Below are 26,236 nucleotides of genomic sequence, written 5' to 3'. Positions count from 1 at the left end.
AGTCAGGACTGAAACTTTTTCAAAACCAGTAGTCATGTCAGTAATCAGTTTTCCATTTAAGTTGTGATAATATGATTGCACAGATATTGCAAATGGCCAGCTCCTCTTTTTCCACATGGTTATGAATAATCCATATTCTTTTCAAGTAGCATGGAAACACATTTTAGCAGTAAATCAATCTGATCATATTAAATAGTACATCTTATTTATTCACATATTACCTCTTTTCTCTAGCTCTCACTTTTGTGAGGTTGAAAGATTCAAAAAATTTCACATATATAGAAAAGCCAAATTGTATTAAAGCTTGAGAATTATTATTTTTTCATGTCTCCCCAGCCGCCTGGATTGAGCAGAGGTTTAGATTTTGCCTCAGAACTGTTGTAAAAAGTTAATTTAAGTGAACTGCTATATTCATGAACAAAGAGAGTTTTTACACTCAGTGATGTGGGTCATTAATTGGACATCTCATTTATCATAGACCTTTACCAGGGAAAGCAAAGAACAAGAACAAAACCAGGATAAAAACAAGACTCTGTGCACCAAAAAAAAAAAAAAAGAAAGAAAAAAAAGGTTTAAGGAATCTGCATTTAATCAAAACATACAAAACAATCTCCAGATACTGTCTGGCAACAAATTTAGGATTTGCAGAGCTGAAGTGTTCATTTGCTTGGCTATAAATATTATGTTGATGAAAGACAGTCCTAACTCTGTCTTCCACCACTTCACTTCTGATAGGAAAGTTAAGATTTTATGTGTTTGCTTAGAAACCCATTAGATCTAACCTTTCCAGGAGAATTACAAAGGGGAATGATAAATGACCATGTATCAGTTCAGGGGAGGGAGAGGTTTCCTCTGGGGTACTGCAGGGGTAAATACTCAGTCTAGGCATATTTGATGTTATCATTCATGATGTAGCATATAAATGAAAATCAAAGATTATACTAAGGTAGGAGTAACTGCTAATGCTAAAGAGGAAAGAAATATTTAATATGACATCAAATGGTTAGGAAGAGGAGCAAGAAAATAAGATAAAGACTGGAAAAATGCAAGATACTATACCTGTGAAAAAAAACACTCCAAAGAGATATTCAGTGGGAGAAAAAGATTATGCAAGAGAGCTGAGTTTGAGCAGAATATTAGATATATGCTTGCAACAGGGAAATACAACATCAACAAAAGCCAAATGAGCTGTTATGCTTCCACAGGCCTTACCTCACAACTCCGGAATTAGTAAACCTTTTCCATATGAATTGGCAGCAAAAAGGCATTTAGAGAAAGGAGATGATCTGTGAAATGTGTGAACAGAGTTTTGCCTAAGTATAACCAAGCCAGAGGTTGCTGAGTCTTGCTGACTTAGGTTCTGCAGCATTTTGGTAGAAAGATTTCCAGCTACCTATGCAGGCCTTGCCTCAGATCCCACTACAAGCACAAATGTGAAGCCTGTGCAGAAGAAACTAAGAATTTGGGATTAAATTTTTTACACAATGACCCCTCCACCACAGAGTTTAACCCTCCGTAAACATAGAAGAGAAAAATACTGAGCAGCATACAAATAAAAGTGTCAGATACAGTCTTGTTCTGTGGACTTAGCCACTACATGGGCTTGACTAATTCCTAATTCTAATTTGAGTATCATTATTGGGCTAAAACAATATCCTTAGAGGTGAACACTATCAAACTGCAGTATTTGGATGTGAAGTTTGAATATTATTTTGAATGTAACTTCTTGGGAAAATGTGCAGTAATACAATAGAACTTTATAGAGCACTTTACTACATAAAGCATAACATCTGAAAGAAACACCATACAACAAAGGACGGTAAATGATAAAAAATTCAAGAATTGGAGAAAAATATTGGAAAAACATGTTTGAGTTGGTGACACCAAACCAATATACATGACTATTGCAAATATTTGCTAAAATCTATGCACTTGCTGAGCAGAATATTTAGGATACACAAAACATTTTATCCTCCTTAGGATTAGTGGCTCCTACTAAAAAACTGAAAACAACAACTACATGAATGAAGAATAATTTTTCTCTACTATTTCACACTTTGTGTAACATTTTCCACACTTAAACTCCTGGACATGTTTTACATCACATTACCTGTTTAATAACTACTCACAATCAACCTGGGAGAAAACAGCAATTTATCAGGAATTGGGCTCTGCTCTGAAAGATTACCAGAGAAGAGTATAAAAAGGCTGCTCTTTGCAAGAGACTGCTGGGAAGAGTACATTTTGCCCTGGGTAAAGCAGCCAGGGTGGTTTTATTAAGGTCAGATGGCATTTGAAGACAGAATCATGAAGAAATATATTAAAAAAGGCTTTTATAGAATGGTATTGTTGTGAAAACACCTTAGAGACTTAAGCACATGCACACATGTTTCTTGTTTTTATTTCCATGACTTCATGTACAGTCACACAGTTTACCAATCAAAAAGTTTTCTTTCCTACCACTGCTGTCCCAAGCCTTTACCATACCTGGCATGGAACTCTGTGTTCCATATGGTGTGAAAATAAATTAGGCTTTTGTCAATCTCACTGAATATTAAAAAAACCCCAACAAAACCAGATGCAAGAATAAAGACTTAAAATACAATTTTTTAAAAAACTTTGTCCAAAATGCCTTCATTGTTATAATTAATTAATTTTTAGGGCATTAAGACAGGAACGTATTTGAATTGCTGTACCTCTGAAGACAGACACTGTCTTCAATCCAGTGTAGTCTCCAAGGAACTAAGAGAGCAAAACCAGGCAGCCAAGCTTCAATGCAGCAAGACCAGGAAGCGGGAAGAGACACAGAGCACTGCGTTGGCACAGCCCTGTTTCTGAGCTACTTGCTCAAGGAAACAGCTATTGATTCTGCAGTCAGAGATAGCCTTGCAGGAGGTAAACAATCATACTGGTGAAGTCTTGAGTCAGACCCTCCCCTTTTTAAGTTACATTGCTAAATGCACTTTTAAAAGCTGGTTTAAAACACACACATATAAAGGAAAATGTGAAGACAAACCCACCTTGAGTTGTGTATTTCTTACTTAAAAGCTGTACTCTCAACTTAAGTACTGTCCAGTGAATTGCAATAATTGCAGCATTTTTTTACATTCACTTGTGTTTCTCATTATTAGATTAAGATATCAAGTTATTCCTTCAAATTGCCTCGACTTTGCTGAGAAGTCCTGAATTATTAAGAATCAGTGCAGTACAGAACTATTCCAGCTACCAGACTAATTTTGTACTGATTCTCCACATCTTCAGATTTGCCAGTTTCCCTTTCAAAGTACGGTCAACAGTACTGAAATGACATATCCAGCAAGAATCACAGTATGGCCATCAGTATGGTAACGTCTCTACGTTTCATATGTCCCAAAGTGACTTTACATCATGCTGGTAGTTCATGTACAGCTGGCAGTTTATACTGGTATTTCCTCTATCTTTCCTAGTCCAAAGAGAGCCACATGCTTCCAGTAGGAAATCCTATTTTAAGACTGGTTTCTTTGTTCCTATAAGCATGACCTGAAATCCAGTTGTGTTACAATGAGCTCATTTTCCTGAGCAAGTCAGCCTAGCATATCTTATCAGTCCCTGTCATTATTTTCTATTTACCTTCTACATTTTAATCATTTGCTAATGTTACCAGCAATGATTTTGTATCTTGTTTCCTACCATCACCGAGGACAGTGTATATAGACAGAGAACAGAGCCCAGAGGGACCCACTAGAAACCTCCTATTGGACAAGGATTTCAATTCACAATTACCTTTTACATTCTATTGGTAGCTAGACTTTACCTGCATAATACTTCCTGTATTTATTGCATATACTGTATTATATGGGAGAATAGATTTTTTTGCAGGTATTTGTTATTTCAATGGACTTTTCTTATCAATCCAATTTGTGGATTTATCAGTCTAATTTTTGATAGATCTATTTTCATGCAAACCTTACTGAATGTCATTAATAATGGTGTTAGAATGTCTTTCCTTTTTTTTTTTTTTATTTTTTTAATTTTCAGCTGGATTGCCTGGACCAAAATTTTCCAGGTCATGCTATCTACTTTTTGACACTAAATGAAATGCAAATAAAAGACACTAAAGGCACCAGGGAGAGAAAGATACTAGATTAAAATGAGATGTATAAATTTACATTGAGGAGATTTTTGAAATTATCATTATAATGGGATATTCAATTTTGTTAGCTGGTATAGACCTTACTCTACAATTTTAGTACTATAGCATTGCATGTAGAAGCAAAAATAAGATTTATATTTTCATTTAGGTTTTTTGTTGCTGTGTGGAAGAATTTAATATGTGTGTACATATATAATTTAAGTAAAGTACATATATTATTTAAGTACAATTAGAACATGGCACACATTTAACATCCATGTTCTTTAAATATATTTATTCTATTGGAAGTTAGAGACTGACAGTATTTGTCTGACGACAAGCTTTACACATAATTTACTAATGTTACTTTGGACAGGACTTAGAATTTAACTGCAGTACACAGAACAGCATTCAAAATATGTTTATTTTTTAAATTAATGTTATTTGACTGTGCTGACTGCTATGTGAGAAGAAAGAAATTGCTTGAAGCATTATTTTTTTAATCTTAAAATACATCTGATTTAGGAAGTGTTGTTTGTGATTAATAAGTCTAAAGGATCAAGAAATTTCTTTATGCTTTATCACCTAAGCAGAACTGTCATCTTTGACTCATTTGGTTCTCTGCAGTCCTGAGATGGTTGTAAATCCCTCAAGAGTGTCATAACTCTGAACTGTAAGTGTTTGATGATTTCATAGGAAATGGTCATAAGTGCAGAGTGATTTATACCAGCACTGCTGTAAGAAGCTGATTGAATATTAGTAAATATATTCTGTCAAGGAATTATTATAATTATTATAATATTTTATACATAGTGAACAGAACAGGTAAACAGGATAACTTTTAAATACTATAATTGAAAATGAAAGAAATTAAATGTATTCAAAAGCAAATATTTTAAAATAATCCTTTTAAATACTTGCAAAATGAAAATTAGCATTATTTCATTTCCTCTCAAGAAATTCTAAAATCAAAGCTTGTACAAATATAAAGTTGGTTGTTCAGCACCGGCATTATGCTGCACGCTGTTACAATGCAAGAAAATCTACTATCACTTCTTTGTGTTAGTCACTGAGGGTTTTTCCTGTTTTAAAATGGAATCAAGAGAAGAAAAGCTGCAAACCATGGGAAAAAAAGTAGTCTGAAGCAGACAGGACATTTTTTCTATTGCCTTCAGTACACTTCAGAAACAAACTTCCTTGGTTGGCCTTCATATTAGGGCTTGATTTCTTTTTTGCCTCATTATTTTCGGTCACATCTCAGATCTCCACAGATTTAGTCCAGGGATCACAAGTGTGAGTGATCTCACTGAAGTTATACAACAAAAATTTCATTTTGGTATAGGACAGAAGGGTGGTATCCTTAGTGCAGGATCAAAGCAAGGTATTACTACGTAGGATTTGGCTTGAGCACACAAACACATTTACATTTATGCACTCAGGCCACACAATGTAGAGAAATTAAAGTTAGTTCTTAGCCAGGTAAGTGCACTGTCATTGTCAGTCTTCACCCAGCCCAGAAAACTAAACACAAGCCACTTCATCCTTCTTCTTTCCTGTGATGGCAACTTTGCATAGCTTGTATTTGCACTTCTCTGAACACAGACAAACTGCTGAAATTAATGGCAAAACTATAGGAATCCCACTGCACACATTTTGAGCAAGGTATAACAGTGGCATTTACTAAGTAATGTATTAACATATAATAATAAAGTACAATCAAAATAATCTCTTGCCTGGGTTCAGCCACTGCTATTGTTTATAATCTCTATATCTTTGCATTGCTTACCTGCTTGGTTTTTTGATAATACCTAGCATTTGGTTAATAACATGTGGCATTTCTATATAATTTTTCATGTTCTAAGTGTTAATTATTTTTTTCCTGAGGAATTGCTGAATAACAGACAGTTATAATTGTCTTACAGAGAAAATCAGTTGCCTGAGTTCTGAGAGAGAAGTTTTCTTAAAGAGAAAGTTCCTGTCCTCTTGATCAAGACACTGGAAATAGCTAAGATTTGCTAGGATTTCTGATAAATTGGGGGATAGGAGTCTCTTGAAAAATGATAAAAAATTAATTTAATTAACAGGGTGACACAATTACTAGTATTCATTTACATTAAGCCACTGAGACAAAATGAATTATTCCAGAATCCTATCTCTGACTCCCAACATGCTTCTTTTAGCATTGTTTATATTTTGGGCAAAGCAAAAAACTTGTGATTATCATCTTGATTTTTGTTCCTGACAAATGTATACATAACCAAATGGAGGAGGCAATTCACTTAGTTAGATGCTCCTCACTCAAAATTTCTGTAAAACAAACCAAAAGTCCACTGGAAAATGATGCTTTGCTGCTGCATCTATCTTTGATTTTTTAAAATGTAATACCTTTCCATCTTTAAACTGGCAGAGATTTTATTGTGTTGTTGGAACTAGATTTTATGTCTCATGATTGATATATGTCTTTTGGCCAACCATGAGGCTGGTACTGATCTTTTTCCTTCTAAGGGTACCTGCAATTGCACCTATATTTCCTCTAGATTGTGCCCTATTCTTACTTCTCTCTTCCCATTTTTTCTGTTCATGTTTCATGTCATTAGAGAAAAAACCTCAAGGACAATGGGACACTCCCACAGGGACAGACAAACCCTCTGGGCTGCAGCATAAAACTAAGTATTCCAATTTAAAAAATTCCTTATTTTACTGCTGGAGAGGAGTTTTGGCACAGACTGGTAAATTTGGAGAGGTACTAGCACAAATAAAGAAATCATATCATCTAAAATACAAAGTCTTATGTTTTGTGAAATCATAAGCAAAAGTTTGCAGACTTTTAAGACAGAAATGTCTCTCAAGGAGTTCACTGGAACCTTATCCAAGACCCACTGAGGCTCAGCGGGAAACTCACTCAAGCATCTCTTAGCACTACAATAAACTCAAAAATTTAAGTTTTAGATAAAGTTTACATCAAAATCCACAGGCAGTAGGGATACAGTGATGGTATCTGGGGCTAAAAAAGTTGTTCCACTTCTGTGTTTAGCATCATATAGGACACTATTTAACACTAAACATAAGTATTAAACATGCTTGCAGTTTCAAGAGTTCTTCCAAGATTGTTTAAGAAATTTGCATTTTTTGAATTCAGTCTATCAAAAGTCTGTCACAAGCCCCAAGCCGAGACAGAATAAGAGAAGTTTTTAAAGGTGAATTGCTTTTAATGGGATTTGGGTGCTCACACTGGGAATTTTAGTCACTATTCTTTGCATTAGCAGCATATGGTCTTAGTATTTTGAAATAAAGTGACAGTCAAATGTTTGTTGAGTATGAGCATTCGGGCACAGTAGAGTTTGCAATATCATAAAGAGATGGAAAAAACACACCAGTCAATCCACCAAACCTTATGTCTTAGTGCATTCTGAAAGGCTTCATAATACAGTGTAAATTCAAATGCAGAACACAAAAGTGTTATATCCTAGAAAGTTTGCTCCCAGTTCAGAAGTCAAAAAGTGTTTATAGTGCCAGTGGGCATTGAAAAAAGTTGAGTATATTCAAAAGCTCTAGAGCTGTTTTCCTGTTATTATTACTTTTATTATTAGTACTATATCTAAAGCAAAAATTATTAGAAAAGTGTGAACAAAAAGAGAAAAAAGACTTCCAGTTTTACTCTGTCTTCACCCTGCCTCCCCTTTCCTTTCAACATAAAACATTGCAAAACTTGACAATTGTAAAGCAGATAATCCCAGGCCACTCAGAAACATGACCTAGACATGGGGGAGAGAGAAGTATACCTCTGAGACATACAGCTTATGTCTTTAAAAGCAACACTAAAAAGTGGAGGCCCTTGTAGAACTCAGGAACAATGAAATTATGACAATCCAGCTTGGGCTTTCTCTGCATATTCAGATGCTACTTAGAGACACACCAGCATTTTCTTCATCTGCTAGCTGAACTGTATCATGCTGCACAGCAGTTACAGCTCAAATATAAATTAATTTCAAGGTCTCATGATTTGGACAATTTACATAGCTGAGTTATACAAGGATGTCAAGGCATCATGTCATAATTACTACACTTCCAGTGTCCAAACAAGCCAAGCACCTCTTTATAAGAAATAAACATAAAACTTATGCCAGACAGACATGGGAGATTTGGGAAACAAAGAAAACATAACAACGTTTTGTCTTGTTTTCTGCTGACTTTAGCACCAGTTTTTGTTCCATGGGGGCCTTTATCAGCATTAGAGCAGTCAGTGGCAGCTCTGGTATGGCCTCTCTGGCTGATGGCTCAAGGCAGCAATGGGGTCTCAGGTTCCCCTGTGCTTCCCAGGGTTGGTCACCCAGCACTCATCCAGGAGATGGCCAGTTTCATGCCCTGCTAGTGACACAATTTCATTTCACGTTACACTGTCTCACATTTCAGTGGGAAAGAAACAGTCAGTTTGGGAAGTGCCTGTTCCTGAGTGCAGCCATCTCATGGGTTCTGTCTCTCTCTGTCCACACTGTTGTCTAAAACTGTCTTCAAAGTGGGGACAGACAAAGGTGAGAAACCACTGCCACGTGCAGAAAGTATTCAACTAAGCTGATGTTTACCCAAGCCATTGATCAAAAGGGCCTGCATGGATCAGTGCTTCAGCAACACTCAGAAGACTTCTGAAGGAAAACTGCTTAATTCACAGCATTGTGGCAGGAATTAATCCATCAGCTCCTCAACCATCTCTGAGTGCCAAGGATTCCTCTGAAGGAGCTGTAAAGAGCAAAATTGCATAAGACACTATGTTAAAGTGCAGAGGGCAAATGAGCTTTTGCATCTCAGCTTAGCTGATACCTTCAAGGCTGTGAGCATATCTTTCAGTCTCTATGCTTTTGGTTTTATTTCTAGAAATTTTGTTTTTCTGTTCAAACTGGTCTTCAGGGAGACAGTGTGTCTCAGCGAGTATGGCATCTTCACTGACTACAGTGTTAGCAAAAATGGCATTGGCTAGAATTTCACCCCAAAATTTATATAGTTCTTTGGGAATGGACCTGTTGGACATTTAATGTATGTTAATAAATACAAAAATATGTGGAAATTTAAAAAATAGATTTGATAAAATTAGAGGAAATAACCTTTACTTGCTAAAATGTGCACAATCTTTTTCTCTAACTTATTATTTTCTTTCTCTATTTAGCACTTTGTGATGAAATGTATTGTAAACAGATCAACATTATTATTCCATTCACATTTTTTAAGTGCTAATAGCCTTTCTTCATTTTGCAAATCAACAAAATAAAACTGAATTATAAAATCTTTCAGATTTAGAGATAAGTATATTCAGCCTCATGAAAACATTTGGTTGTTTGAGCTAACATTAACAATTATGTTTAGGAAACAACTACCTCAACCTTCTAAACATTAAGCATAAGTGTTACATATTTCTACTATAATTAATTTCCAAATAAAATATTGCTTTATTTGTACATAATAAAATAAAAAATAAATTGTATTCTTTAATAAACTAAGGTATCACAAATGCTAGAGGGAGAAGGACAGTTCAGCTTTTATTCGCCTGATAATAAAACTAACTGCGAAGTTACTTAATTGGAACAGCAGTTTGAGAAGGCATCTCCTACACTGATAAATTTTGTATTATAGCAAACTCTAAACAGTTACATGTTAGCAGGGACCAAGGGCTCCAAAAGTCTACTTTAGGATGAGAAAGACAAATTAGCTATTCTCCCTAGTGTTTTTTCTTCCCCCTGAGAAAAGACTGAAAGAAAACACCACACACACACACACACACAAATGTAATAAAATCCAATATACTTCAAAATAATTGAGTCAAATAAAATGACTGCAGCCCTTAAAAATGGAAACTGTAGCAAACCCATCCTTGCATTTTCTTTTACATAGCCTTGAGCTCTTTTTTTAAGGCATGAAGTCATGGTGGTGGCTCTAATTTGCCAGGATCAGTCCTGGCCCTATTACATCCCATGGAGGACACTCATCCTCCACAGGTCCTCAACCACCATCTCCAATGGCTCAGCCATCGCCTCAGCCAACAATCTAAGCACTACAGACTGGATTCCATCAAGCTCAAAGTAGTATAGAAAACATAGTTGTGCTCTAGTATTTTCCTACAGAAGTTTAAAAAAAAAAGAGTTGGATAAAACAGCTTATGAGGTAAATATTCTAAGGCATAATAGTGCACATCTAAAACAAAAGCTGTGTCTCAAAATGTACAGAAATATAAATATAAAAGGGTTCTCAAAATAAATGATTCAGTTCCTAAAATGCACACAATAATTCATTTTTCATTATAGCAAAGAATAGAAAAGGAAAATTGGAAAGTAGGTAACATCAAACTACAATGCTGTAAAGACAAATTGCTAAGCATACTATATTTTCCATTATTGACTTTACAAGAGTTTCAAATTTCTATGTGTTTGTGGATCTTGTCTGTGAAAACTGCCACTGTTAGCCATTCTATATTGAGAATGAATAATCTCCATACAGACAATATTTGACTTAAGTGTTGCCTTTAATTAAACAGAAGTCTGTAACATCAATTGTAGCATGTCCAGTTTCACAGGATACAATGCTGAGCCTGATCCCATCAACAACCCTTGCCTTGCACAATGTAAAAGAGTAGGAGCCTTATGGCCTTTCATTGTAGCCTTGCATTGTAGAAGCTTCATGCCTTTATGAAATCCCATATCACCTACTGTATGTGGCAGAACACCACCTTCAGGCTGGGTTCAAATCCTTCCTTTTATGCATTTCTATATGAACTATGTTGAGGAAATATTTGTGGAAAGCAAAAGAAGAAGAAGTGTTGTGAATCCTCATTTAAATATAGACTTGTAAGAACATTTGCACCAGTATTCTCTCAGTAGTGTGGGAAAGCTGCCTCCAGTGTCCATGCACCACACCTAAAAATCTATAATGGGTCTTTTCTGAAAAAAATCAAACCACAAAAATTGTTTAAATTGGGTAGTTTTTGACAGTGACAATAGCATGCCAACTAGCACATGAGCTGTGCATAGATTGAGACACTATTACTGACCATTTCATGGATTCCCTCTGTGTGTTGTGATGCTTTCTACAGGCTCTCAGAGATATTTATACAAATCATGTAGGACCTCAGGATGATTACCTGGGATATCTCCATAGAACTGTCTCATTCACAAAGCACTTTTAAACACAGTGGCCCATTTGCACCTCCCACAATTAAATGATCTTTACTAGGTATTTACAAAACATGTAAATTCAGAGAGAATCTGATATGGAAAACATGCCGCAGGCAATTTCCCAACAGTCCACTGGTTCATAAATAAGTTTACAACACAGCTCCCAAACTGTAGTCCGCAGTCAGCCTGGTGATCTGGTGATCTAGTCCACAAAGTGGTGCCACTTTCATCCTGTTTTTAAATAAGTAATGATGATAAGGGTGCCCAATGATCTGTGGAAAAGATGTAGTCTTGGCACGGGCCTGGAATCCCTCCACAACTGTTCTCTCACAAAAATAGTTGCCTTTTCTGTGCTGATAAATGAATCTAAGTGACTTACACCAGAACACAATGCTGGGTTTCATGCCAGGAAGATGTTTTCCAGAGACCCGAGGGGTGTGCCTCCTCCAAATTTGGCTGGCACTTGCATGCCTGGACACCCTGACTGAACTGCAAATAGAAACAACTTGATGGAACACACTGACAGGGAAAGTCAACAACAGTGAGTTGACCTGCCTCATTCGGAACATAAAAATTCATAATCATCCCAGAGCATGTGGAATCCAACAAATCATCTCCAAAGTTAAAATGTCTAAGAAGGCATTATGGACGTCACAAACAAATTAACAGACATAATCAGCTAGATCATCAGCTGGTAGAAGTTGGCAGAAATCCACTGTAGCAATGTAAGTTTTTTAAAGCTAACCTGAATTATGCCAGCTGAAAGACTCACTCAGTTTGTTTTTTCTGCCATTGTGCACACAGAATAACCTGGGTATAATAAGCGTTTCTTTTTTTTAATTTTGATTTTTATATGACTCTTGTGTTTCTACACATACACATGCAAGTAAAGGAAAGAGTCAACTTTCCATTCCATCTGTTCTACAGCAAACAATTTGTGGCTCCTTAAATGACAGATGCTTGGCCCAGGAACAAATTTGTCTGCCACTGTTCAACACCCATGTTTGCTGCTGGCAGAGCAGCACACATCCCTAGCTCTGTGCTGCTCGCCTGTTCCTGGTCAGCCTGTGCCCTGCCCCAGCACCTCGGTTGCTGGAACAGGGCCCTGAGATGCTCAGGAGGCAACAGTCAGTTGTCACTGAAGACCTCCCATGAACAGGAAACAATTCCCCCCGTTGTTTTTTTCTGTGTTATTAGTAGGAAGGGCAGGAATCCTGGTCTACAAACATGCTTATGTTACAAAACAAGAATAGCATAAGAATCACTTAACATGTCTTGGACTAGTTCATAATTTCAGATTTAGGAAACTCTAAAAGCGCTACAGAACTGTAGCAATGGTGCCCATAATAGGAGGCTTATCAAGTTCCTGCACTAGGAGCTTGCCGCTAAGTTTTATTAATTAAAATTATCTGCTCTCAGTCTTTTGAATTAATAAAATGTGACTGGCATTCACTGCAATATTACAGGCCATGGCTGATATGAAAATACAGTTGCTAGGATACCTTCATAATTTTGTCCTCATGTTATACTAGTCTTTCAATTAATGAAGAAACAGTCAAGCTACTTCTCGGTACTTTGATGCACGTTTGTCCGGTGGCTTCACACATGTTGTGTGTTTGCTTTTGAACCACAGTACATGAAACAACAGAGTGACCATGAACATTTGGAAACTGTAGTATTGCTTCAACTCTTCCACTTGGCCTTTTCTCATCTTTGTTAAAATGAGGACAGAAACCCAGATGTCTTTACATTCAATATCTCTCCACTGAATAGACCTGAGAAAATAATGCTTTTTCAGGGGCAATTTCGCAAGATGATGCTATCCATTATCCATTTAAAACTTTTTATCGCACAACCTCAGCAGAATAATGCCTATTAAAGAATGAGATCCTGCAAAATTATATATTTCTCAAGGCAGTTATCTAATAAAATACATGAGGTATTCTCATTAGATAGGAGGAGGCAGCCAAAGCTCTGGAAATACTCAGTCCCAGAACTGAATTTGGTTGAACGTCTGATGCAATCTGATAGACTACAATGGAAACTCACCTTGGATACACATGCTAAGCATTATCCTCTGCAGGAACACAGAGACTGTGCAACACAAATCTTCTGACACAGTCTAAATGGAAATAAAGTAGGAAGCAGGCATTATACAGACCTTCTGGTATACTGATTTTCACAAGCAAAGCAGGGTGTGCACCCCTCATGTCATTCCCAGAGTAGGACTGGAAAGTTGAAAAATATTCTGGCTAAGTATTTAGTGAGCAGAAAATGAACAGGCAGAGACAGAGAATAAACAAAACTGATACCTGCATTTCAAAATCTTTTTTTAACAATCAGATCAAATACAATGCGATGATCAAGGGAACAAACAGCAGCTACTGACATTTTCAGACAGATCACCACATCTAAACATCTGATCTACAAATAGTCTGCTCACAGTATTGCAGCACATGCTGACCACACAGATGTGATCCTGCAATGTGAGTACCAGAGATTGTACACAGCTGTTTTCACTTGGTTAAAGCCTGTGTGGTCTTTCCTCCAGTACCAAGAAATACACTAATTTTTTACGAAAAATGACAACTCCGACTGCATGAACTAATGGACTTTTTATATTAAATAGGTTAATTTTGTCCTGGAAATGATCAGTGGCTCAATAAGCAAACGAAGGCTTTCAAAGGAACAAGCAAAGTAGTCTGCATAAAGTATTAGGAAAATATTCCCAAAGCACTCCAGAATTTTCACAAGTTATTAATAATTTGACATTATTATGTATGATTTGCTGAACACACAAGCATGCTTCAGCAAACAGAAGGGACACCTATGACTGCCCGAGAGGCACTTACTTCATCCAGGAGCCTGACTTTTAAGGGTGCTTTGTGTGAAGAAGCAATGAGTATTGTTGGCTCTTCACTGAAACCCTGGTGAGCTGAGATGGTTAAGAGCTTGCAAAAGATGCCCAGCATTTGACAGCTCTGGGAACCATGGACCAAATTTTGGGTGATGCCAGTCTGTTTCTGAGAGCCTTAAGAAAAATGGTTTCAGTTTTCCCATGCTGTCCAGGACCACCTTCAAAATCCTTCTTTGTCTATGCTGCAGTTTGGATGTTTGCTGTGGTGGAAAAACAGTCTGACAAGAAGCCCTTTGGTGCTCAGAGCTCCTGCTGCAATGTCTTCAGGTCAGTGTTATGCAGTGATCTGCTCCCTTCTGCCAGTGAGGCCCAGCCCATCAGTTCGGTCTCTTGTGAGCTACTTATCTGGAGTGCCACAGCCTGTCAGCATCCTGTGCATGAATGTGCCCTCTATGTACCAGGCACGTGGACTGGCGATGGAGCATCCTGATGTGGGTGCCTTCCCTCCAAAGTCAGGGCACAGGAAAGCTGCTGATGCTCTGCTCCTCTATACTGCTGCTCAGTCCTAACCTTCACTGCATGTAATTCCAGCTCATATACTCCCTTTATATGAACACATAACAATACAGGGGAGGACAAAATAATGCTTTGGTCTACACTGATAAAAGCTGTATTTGCTAGCAATTAGCATTTCAGTTTATCTCCTAGATCATGCATTCAGAAGCAAAATATATAGTGATCTCAAGCCAGTACTGATTACAGCTCCTGCAACATAAATTTGTTGCACACATATTTTGCTTTCTTCACAAGATTCCAATTCTTGTTCTATACATGCTGTTTATTCCATTTGTATTAGGACATTGCCTGTCATTGTCATGTTCTCCACCCTCCTGCTATAATCAACTCTTCTGCCTTTTGTTTATGTCATACCCATTCTTCTTTCATTAGGACTTAATTACAGCCTGTGACTATAACTTTCTGCCTTTGGCTGTTTACAGAACCGGTTTTCTGCCTGTCTCTCACACACAGGCTTCACTCTATTCTTTAGATCTCAAGTTCTATACAGACATCACCTTTTGAAAGTGAAAAGCAGAACAATTAGTCATTGTAACAAATTTTCCGAGGCTGGAAGGTCACATTACAACTCTTAAACTCCGGTGGTTTAGATGTTTGGAGATGCAATGTGAAAAATGTCTTTGATCTTTTTATTACCTCGGTAAACTTTTTATGGAGCAATCCATTTACCTAGTCCATTGGAGAGCTCAATAAAATATTCTGTGCACAAAAATACTTGTCTTCACCAATTACATATATATACCTTTGTTTTGTAAAACTTACAATTCTGTGCAAATTCTAAAAGATTTTGTGAATAGGAATTGTTTTAACCTCAAAATCCACCATTGCAGAAAATAAGTTGCTACCTTATTTTCTCTTTACTTTTAATCCATGGTATTAAGCATTCCATTTTGAAAGTCATACCTCCCACTTAGAGAAAATGAAGCCTTAGACCTCACAAGTGTGCAGTTGATGGAACAGCAAGTACAAGTCAGCTACTTCTGCATGAAGACAACCAGATCCAATCTATTTCTGGTCAGCTGTTACCCCCTTTGTATGCCAAATTAGTCCCACAAAGGTATCTGCAGTTTGCACACACTCCATTCTAAAATCCCAGACTTCAGAGCTTAATGGAAAGTCACAACACAAACCAAGGCTGGAGTTTGGACTCCTCACTGCTAGACCAAATACAGACATCAAAAGTGTAAATATATACATGATACTGGCAGTGGCAACTCCTCTCACATCCCAAATGATCTGCTTTTGAATTCTAGAGAGCAGAAGAGAAATTGCTGGCAATTACAAAACTCCAGACCCTGTTGATGATAGCCCCTTTGAACTAGCTCCTCTCCTTCTGTTTGTGCTACTTCAGGGACATGTAATTTCAAAGGCAGCTTGTCTGCTCACAAGAGGTTCCTCTCCCAGACTGAGTAGCATCTTCTCATAGTCAATGTAAGAAGCAGAGAAAAGTACAGAAACTGGATTATGTCTTTTCAGAGTGTATGAGAAGTTGGGTTTCACTCCTCAGATGATCCTTGGGACTGGAAGACACTAAGGATCTAGGACTGGAAGCAGCAGAGTGGGGTCAATGTAGGAGAAAATTCACAATTCCTGCCACTACTGTGAAAAAGGGGAAGGTGGAGATAGGGACTGATAATAGCAGGAGAATCCACCCACTTTCTGTAGTCACCACCGTCCCAGACACCCAGGTCCTTTCAGGGTAGCAGCACCCATGGCAGGCCTAGAAGTGCAGTCAGGAAAGTCATAGCTATTTTACTGTTTCACCTGTCATTTACTGTTTCTTTGGCAAGTTTGATGTGAAAAGAAGGTGGATACAGACTCAGATGAACATTCATCTTTAGAAGCCGGTTCATATTTGAGCAATACCCTCCTTCAAAGAATTGTTGAGGTGGCATAAAGCTACTGTTGTCCTTGTAGTGCAGCAAGGATCATTTGTGCCAGCCTATTATAGACCTAGTTTCCTTTTTCTTTTTGCAGCCATTGAGTTGATTGAACACTTTTCTCCCTTTCTTCCCTGTTTCTCATTTTTTACTTTTACTTTACCACTCCATCATAGCTCAGTTTTTCTCTCTTCTCCACCTCCACTTAATTGCTCTACAGAGGGCCTTCCATGTAAGCTACCTACTTCTGATCACTGTCCCCCAGTGTCCTGAGATCTCACTCATCCACTCTTCATCTGCTTCATGGGACTTCAGCCCTCCCAGATTAGAGGCGTGGAGGCTTCCCAGCCCTCCATACTAGAGGCAATTGTATGTCTTGCCATTCACTTAGTTCACATGACACATCCCCCACCTCTTTCCTCCTTCTTTCCCTGCTACTGCAGCATTTGACCTGCATTATAGAGGTGTGTGTTGGCTACAAGAGAAAACATGGTGACACCAGCAGTCATTCAACTGGTTGGCTGGGAGGATGACGTGCAATCATCTATCTCATATGCTGATCAAATTTGAGGAGGCAGAGATCCTATGGAAAGCATGATATCTCAGAGAGCCACAGCAATTCACAGTTTCAGTGACTTAGATACATGTAAGGCTTTAATTCTCAATGCTGACAGCATCATAAACTTTTACAAACACAGATTTACTCAGCAAACCAAAGGAAACAACACCAGCCTAAAAAAACCCCATTATGCCTATTAAGCAATGTAACTTAACTGGTATACCAGTATCAGTGACCTAACTGCTATTTAAACCATGAAGATGCTGTGGTGCTGGAGAAACTAAACAATTCCCCAGTAAGAACAAGCAGCAGCATGAGACCATTAATTGAAAGCCTAGCTATGGTCCTGCAGTGCACACTGTAATCCCACTGGGCATCATGTAAAATTATTTTTATAAAGTCAGAAAAGGATTTGAAAAGCTTAGAACCACAGGATATAAATCTAAAATTACAGGGTGAAATTTTGCAATACTTTAGATGCAACATAAATACAATTTTAAGACCTTTGAACCTACTCTCTCTATTACACTGCTGATGTAAGAACGGATGAACTCACTGATTTCAGTGTTTAAGTTCATGTTCTCTAAAAACAGAAAACAAAGCTCAGAATTAAACTGAGGAGATCATTCTCTGCTACTGTGAGTGACACAGTTGAGAGCATGTATACTAGACTTACCTCCAGTCCTCTTCAGAGGCAGTATCCCCATAAAGGAATTGCTTACACTTAAAGGTAACATCTGCACTTTAATATAGAATGAGTCTGATCTCTATCAATCTCTGATAAGATCCACTCAGCTGAAAGATCTGGAGAAATGTACCAATATATATCAAATCAGTTAAACTGATTTTTGGCCACACTTTCCCCTCCAACTCTGCTCAATAACATTAAAATATTACTCATTAGACCTTTGGAAAAAAAATTCAAGTACTGTCAAGCAGCATTGCTAACCTGTTAAGACAACTAAGCAAGTGAAGAAACATTAATCTATGTCTGTATTTGATATATCAGGAGAAGTAGAGAAGTATACCTTAATCTGTTTTCCCTTAAATCAGAAGCTAAACAGGTCGGAGTTGAAAAAATTTGTATGTGGAGTACTTGCAATTCCATGGCATGAGGTGAGTGATAAGCACTGTTCCCAGGCATCACATTGCAAGAGCAATTGAGAGAGACTTATGATTTCATATGTATTATGTATTAAACAAATATTTTCCTAACTTATTTGATGTCAATGGAAACATTACTCACTCTGGAAGTGTTTAGATTTGCAGAAGTCATTCTTGATTCTGAATGCCACACATTAAAATTGATTTTCTTTTTTGCCTTGATATAGAATCACAGAATCATTAAAGCTAGAAAAGATCTTTAGGATCACCAAGTCCAATTGTTAACCTAACACCACTGTGTTCACCACTAAACCACATCCTCAAGTGCCATACCCACATGCCTTTTGAACGCTTCCATGGATGATGAATCCACGACTTCCCTGGGCAGTCTGTTTCAACATTTGACCACCCTTTCATTGAAGAAGTTTTTCCTAATGTCTAATCTTAACGTCCCCTTCTGCAGCTTTAGGCCATTTGCTCTCATCCTACTGCTTTTTACTTGGGAGAAGAGGCTGACTCATGCCTTGCTGGAACCTCCTTTCAGGTTGTTGTAGAGATCAATAAGGTCTCCCCTGAGCCTCCTCCTCTCCAGGTTAAACAATCCCAGCTCCCTCAGCTGCTCCTCATCAGGCTTGTGCTCCAGACCCTTCACCAGTTTTGTTATCCTTTCTACTAGTGAGAGGCCCAGAACTGACACAGCACTTACTTGAGTTGCAGCCTCACCATTGCCAAGTACAGAGGGTCAATCACCTCCCTAGTCCTGCTGGCCACACTATTCCTGATACAGACCAGGATGCCACTGGCCTTCTTGGCTACCTGGGCACACTGCTGGCTCATGTTCAGCCAGCTGTCAACAAGCACCCCCCAGGTCCTTTTCTGCTAGGCAGCTTTCCAGCCTCTCCTTCCCAGCCCTGAAGCACTATAAGAAATTGTTGAGACCCAAGTGCAGGACTCGGGACTTCATCTTGTTGAACCTCATACAACTGGCCTTCGCCCATCAATTCACATTGTTGAGATCTCTCTGTAGAGTCCTTCTACCCTCCCACCCAGCTTGATGTTATCTGCAAACTTACTGAAGGTGAAGTGCATTCTTTCAGTTTTTTTATGTCTGCTAATATATCTAGAACACTGGAAAGACGTATATCCATCTCTTGCAATCAGGACATAGGACATTAAAGGTTTGTTAAGTACAGTGTTCTGTGTCATTCAGTCCATGAGATCAGACCATGAGTTAACTCTGAAATGCAGACATATATCAGTGATTGAGTGAGTACAGATGATTGCAGCATGATCTAGCCCATTTGCCGGTCCTGGTCTAATTCATCACCATGGTCCTGAATCCAGCCTCTCCCAATCACCACACTTTCCCCAGAAATGAGTTTTAGCTGCAGCCTTAGATCTTATCTCACCTGCACAAAGTGCACAGAAGATGATTCCTTCGTTATCATCTTGCTGAAGACAAAGAACAAGTTCTCTAACTCCTGAACAGTTGGGAGACTATGGTTTTGTGGTAAGGATTTAGGAATCTTACACTAGTAGTATTGCTACAATGTGAGGAAATTCGCTTTCTAAATCCAAAATGGATCCTCTATCCAGCTCTGCTCTCACTCACTTTTTCTCTGCTGGATCCCCCCATATCAAGCCCCTTTACAGTTCTTAAGATGCTGCTCACTTCTAATCCTGTGGAGATTTCTTTTTACCATATCATCTTTTGAGTGCAGACTCCCTGTACATAGCATATTGAGGTACAAGAATATAAAAATGAGAATATCTATACAGACTTATGCTACCCTTTTCCCATTCATTTTGAGCCTCTTGCTGAACTAAAGGTGGCCTTTATATCATCCAGGAGATGTGTCACTGAGTCATCTATCCGGTTATATGACCCCCCTGACACTCATTCACTTCATCTGAAGGGGAACTCTGTGTAGGGTAAAATGAATCTTAGTCCCACCCTCATAAAGATCCAGCACATACTGGGATGTTGTATGCATGTATTTATTGATACAGTAATCATGACCAGTCACATTCTCCTTCTGTATATTTAATAGAGACATTATTATTCTGCCCCCTTTGCCTCATTATAATAAAATCTTACCTTGGATTTAATAACTAAAATAAATCTGCTTGAGTCAGGCCAAGAGCTAAGTTAGTAGTCTTCCTAAGGACCATCTTAGCTATGCAATGGAGAGATGACACTCTGTATCAGCCAACATATGATAACCTATCTTTAATTTCTCCCTGCTCTGGTGCTATTATCTCTCCTCTGCCACAGCTGCATACTGCTATTGTCAGTGGTAAAGACAAGACATCTCTAATTAGAGGGCAGGATAAATTGCTTTTATCTACTTTAACATGCTTTTACATAGCACCTGGTCCACAAGTCTTAGCTAGGCAACGATAATTTGAAAAGCAAATCACTGCTTGGAGAAATATGATACATTTTAAAAAGAAAATTAAATGTATAGAATAGCAGAATCAACATATTGGAGATTGCTGAGCTTTAAAGCTGTCAGAAGTCTTGTATTCTTATGTTTTATATTGAGTTAAAATAAGCAATCACAGTCTATATACCCAGCAGTTTCTCTCCCTCTGTCTTTCTGGATGATCCAAAGAGCAAGCTGTGAATTTGGAACTATACATGCAACACAGCAAAGGCACCCTTGTCACACAGCAACTGTGTCTTCTCTGATGGTAAGTCCAACTGAGCAGTTTTAAAACATGCTCTATAGGATCAGCATTGACTCATGCAGAATCTTCCCTGGAATAAGCTCATCCTGTACAGTACAAGTCCATATTACTTCTTTATACCATGCTTAACAAAAATGAAATGTAAAAAAATACAAATATGCAATGACAAACATTTATTTCTGGACAACATAATAACAAATTATTCACTTGTTCTAATGACTGCTCTGTTACAGAAAAAAACCTCAACAAATTAGCTACAAAGGTGCAAAAATTACTGATCTTTAGGCAGCAGCAACCATCAAACATCAGTCAAAAATTTCAGCTGTCCATTACTTCTCTGAGTTCAGTTCGCATAGCTGGGAGTGCATGACTGCCATACTAAACCCACACTGTTCAATCCCTTTGCTCATCATCAGAAAGCATCAAGTGCTCTTCCATGAAAGGCATCACTACAGAGACGTATATTCTTTATAATGCACTGTCAGTTGGCTTCATCTACACTAGCAGAGTCAGGCAGAACTCATACTTTTAACACATCCTCCGGGCTTTTGATTACACTTCCTTAAAAATCTGTTGAGCTTGTCTGATTCTTAGGAGCTTTCTGAGATGTAAAACTTCATACATCCAAATGGTAACTGGGCCAAATTATTTTATTTGCTATTTACTGCAACTTATCAGTTTGGGAAGTCTATAGAAACATCCAAGAGTGACAGCTTGCAGAAAAAGCTCAGTAGAGCTTCTGCTGTTAGTTTAATGAAAGAGAAATCTCTTTGCCGCCAAACTATGATTTCTGGCCCAATTTTCTCCTGTGGTCGTATGCTCATTACTAAACACGCTCACAGAATGGTAGTCTGCAGCATGCACCAGTTGCTGTTCACCAGAATCCCAAGTACAGAGCTAGTAAAGCAGGGTCAGGGAAAGCACCTAGGCCGGAGTAGGGCTGTAGTCACACTGGATGAGTTTCCAGCTGATAAAACTGTAAAGGATCTCGTTTTCCCTAGTTCATTTGCATGAAATGTTCTGCCAAGAGAAAACATATTCTGTGTGCTTTAATATATAGCTGGATGGCCTTTTATTCAATCCCAGAAAGAAAGTAAGCCAAGCAGTTTCACCAGGGCATACCATTAATTCCTCGAAGCCTTTCTTTCATCTTCAAATGAAGGCAGAAACTTCAAGAACAGATTGCACCAGTGATAACATGTGCTAATATATGAGGCAAGAAATGTTTGACTGGGATATCTTAGCAAATACAATGAACACAGCTAATGCTGAGCAAAACTATCAAGTGTAGGTGACAAGATACTTATAACAATGTTTGATGACAATACAAATCACGAGGTTGCAAAAATGAAATTGCACTTTAATTGCATGTCACAAATACAAGCAAAATATTTTAAAACTCAGTTGAAGAGCATAATTTTTCTTAGAAAATAAATCACTTCAAAGTTAGAAAATGCACTTTCTGTAAGTAAGTTTAGTAATAGAGTCTCTAATAACCTCATTACAAACCATTTTTGCATGGCATCCCAATATCACTTAGGGCAGAAAGTAGATTGTGCTTCCTCAGTTAATGAACAACTAGCCGTTCTTCTTCCTCCTGTCCCATTTGGAGCCCCCTGATGCATACTATTCAAACAACCTTCTAAAATCAGAATTATTAATGTTGCTCCAGTGTTCATCACAATGTTATCCAAATCTTGTTTAATCACACTTGTCTTCATAACAACCTTGTGGAATTACATATAGGCTACTCTTTATGTTTCAGCTGGAGAAATGAGGCATAGATAGTAATCCTAAAGTGTCTACTGATGCTGGATACCCAAGCTGAGACCTGTGAGACCAATTTTTTTGATTAGTTGGCACTATCTTCTCTTTATACATTCAGAACAAAACTATTGTTCATGTCAGTTGGAGTGATGAGTTTTGAGCACACATGAAAAATCTGTCTCAAATCAAATCCCTTAAAAGGCAAATTAGTGCAGAAGGTCTGCTTAGTATATCTTCTTCATGATCACTCGGGGATATGTTGTAGAGATGAGAACAGGGTCTGCTTCTTTACATATGGATGTAGATATTAGTGCTTTGATATACACACATATACACAGATATACGTTATTTATTTGTTTTTCCTCTTACAAGGAAGGGGATAAATTACAGTGTTATTACAGATAAGTGCTGAACAACAGAAAACATGGATGGGAAGGATTTACCACCTAAACACCACATAATATATGACATAACTTACTGTTGCTTTGGGCTAAATTTAAATTATAAAGCTTTCCTCTGATTCTCAGTTTGCTTCTTTTAAAATAGTGGTAGTTCTTTCTTGAAACATATCCCTTATGGGTTTTTTCTGATGACTTTGTTCTCTTTGAGGCATTTTTATGTTGTGAATACACAAGCTAACAAAAGGATCAGATTAGATGTAGGAAGAAGGAAATTCAGCAATAGATAGCAACAAGCACTTTGCAGTAGTCATGTGAAGAAGGTCCACATCTTTCCCAGATAAATAAGCAAAGAGAAAACCAATGCAAATACAGGGATAATCTCACAAAACACAGTGCTACAGACAGAAAATGCTCTTTTTTCAAGACGTAAACCTGACAGAATCCTCCTTGATGAAGGCAAACATTGTTAAAGAATTTTAAGTGCATCTTTGTCATCTGTTTGGACTAGTTGTTATTCAAAATGTGTAAAATCAGCCAAGCCCTGTTTAAAAACTGGAAGCTGATATTTAGGCTAATAAAATATAATTTATAAATATTGTTTAAAAATCACATTTTTAATGGTTTAGGACATTGTTTTCTACATGCACAGTAAAGATGCTAACATTTCCTCTTATTCAACATATCTAATACACAATACAGTAACATACACATGTAACTTGCTGGTATCTATATGCCAGCCTAAAAAGGCTCATCGTCCTTACTGGATTTAATTAGGTCTAGCCACAACCACCAATTAAGCTGTCACTTTAATATAGAACCAAAGGGTATGGATCAAATACACAACCTTAATTGAAATTAGTCAGTCCTAGTTCCAACTTTTTTTTCCAGAAAATTGTCTTCCTCATTATTTATTTTAGTTTTAACTTTTGCCAATTCACTTTGAATGCTAAAAATAAAAATAGAAAAATGCAAAAAGGAGATATTGTTAGGAAAATTGGAGTCTACTATGGTCTGTATTACTTATGAGTGACTAGGGAGTCCAGGGAGAAGAGAAAGTTTGAACTAACAAAGCAAACCACATACCTTAGAAATATCTTGGGCGTTGGGATGCAGAGAGGATGTTTGTTCAATTTAAACATACATATAAAACATGCAAATTACCAGATAAATCTGAATTCACCAGATAAAAACTTGTGTAAAATCCTACCATAGACAAAGCATGATCCAGAAAACTGACTTTTTGAGGTTTGAGTGATTCTCATGTGAAGTCCACTCTTAGTGACTCTTTCTGACATGGCAACATAGAGTAAGAAAAAGTGTCAGTTTTGAAAAGTCAGAATTCATCAGTCTAAGCACAGTTCAGATACGTCTGTTGACTTTCAAAACAAGTGGCCAAACTGAATTTGAGCTTTTTGCTGGAAGTTAACCTGCATGGCTGGTAAAAACCCGCCAACAAACAGAATCCCCAACACGTAAAAATATTCATCCTCCTATCGATTACAGATTTTGGAAGGCACATACCCACATTGGCTCACACTGAAATGAGTTGAAAACAAATACTGAAATAAAAAAATCCAAACCCAGCTGTTACTGAAGTTAGCAAGAAGGCTCACAAATTTTTCTTTCTCAGTAGGATCAATCTTCTGGCTATGAAGTGCCTCGAGTTTAAAATGTACATCAAGCTGATGATTCACATCCTTGAAGAGCATTGTCATAAAGAGGCGAAGGTACAAGTGTTAAGGTCTAGTGCTACTTGCAGATGTGGTGATGGTGAACTATTGATGCTACTGTGATTCAGCTTCTGTGTTCAGTTCAGGTGTGGCAATTGATTCAGGGATAACAACTTTGGAACTGATTCAGGCACAGCAAATTTTGTACCAATTCCTGCCTACCACAGAGAAGGCTATGCTGTTCCATCTTCAACTTTTTATCAAAGAATAATAAAAATTCAGGTCAATCTCATTTCGGCAAGGCTGCAAAAGAGGGTTTTTCTAAGAGGGAAGTCTACAGATTGAGGAAGTCTTTCTTTTCTCATTTGTTCCCTGCTTCCCAAATGAGTCTCTAAAGCGGAGACACAGGGAAAAGATGTCAAGAAAACATAGAAAAGATTTATTTGTGGCCAAGATTCTGAGTCATCGATCAATTGCTCACATGTAGCCTAATCTAGGCACTTGAGCAAGTGAGGGAGGAAAGGGAACAGTGCAAAGTGGATGAGGAAAGGAAATAGCTGGTTGCATTCAATTTTCAGCCAAAAGACTATTCATATGCTGGAAAATAAATTTTCTCTCTGAAAATCTTTTTCCCACACAGTTTGGTATTTAAAATTACTATAATTGCATGATAGAAGCTGATGCTAAGGTACAGTAAAAATTCTAGCCTCAAGTCTACAGTTTTAGTCTAAAGTTTTACCTTTCCATATTTTACCAGCCCCATCACCGCCCGCCCCCCCCCCCCCCCCCCCCTCCTTGGCAAGTTTTCTGGATTTTGGGACTGTGAATCTAATCTGGACCTGGTTACTTGGGGTCCTCCCTGAGGCATCAAATACTTTTTATGGATCTCTGAACTGTTTTTCCACTGCAAAATGCATTTGTGGTTCCCCCTGTCAAGCTGTATCATAGTGGATATCAGCCATGGTTAGTGCTGGGTAGTAGAGGATTTACAGGAGAATAGAATCATGATGGTCCCCCTCTGCAGCAGGACACACTACCTCCATCCTGACTGCGATGTGAAGGTTGGTTCATACTCCTAGACAGGGGAATCTAATCCCTTAATAACTTTCCCAGGGCTAGACAGCAGTGTCAGTTTTTCCTTGTTAGCTTTCCTTCAGAATAGCAGAAACAGACAAATTTTCCCATAAAACATATGTACATAGTAAAAATTATGACCAAAAAAATGTCTTTCCAAGACAACCAACCAACAGCACCGTTACCTTTGAGAGTTCAGGTATGAATTGTCATATATAGGTAAACCTGTTTTGCAACTCTGAATGACTCACAAATTAATGACTTTAACAGTTTTAACAAAATTGCAAACTTGCATGGAAAGAATTAAACTGTTTATTTCCTTGTCATGTTCTTCTATATCACAGAAATCAAAAACTCTGACATTGCTTCATCTGTGAATGTTTTTT

This window comes from Pithys albifrons, chromosome 4 (genome assembly GCF_047495875.1).
Source record: "Pithys albifrons albifrons isolate INPA30051 chromosome 4, PitAlb_v1, whole genome shotgun sequence".
NCBI classification, from domain to species: Eukaryota; Metazoa; Chordata; class Aves; order Passeriformes; family Thamnophilidae; genus Pithys; species Pithys albifrons.
The sequence above is the reverse complement of the archived record's forward strand: the minus strand, read 5'-3'. Positions refer to the sequence as shown.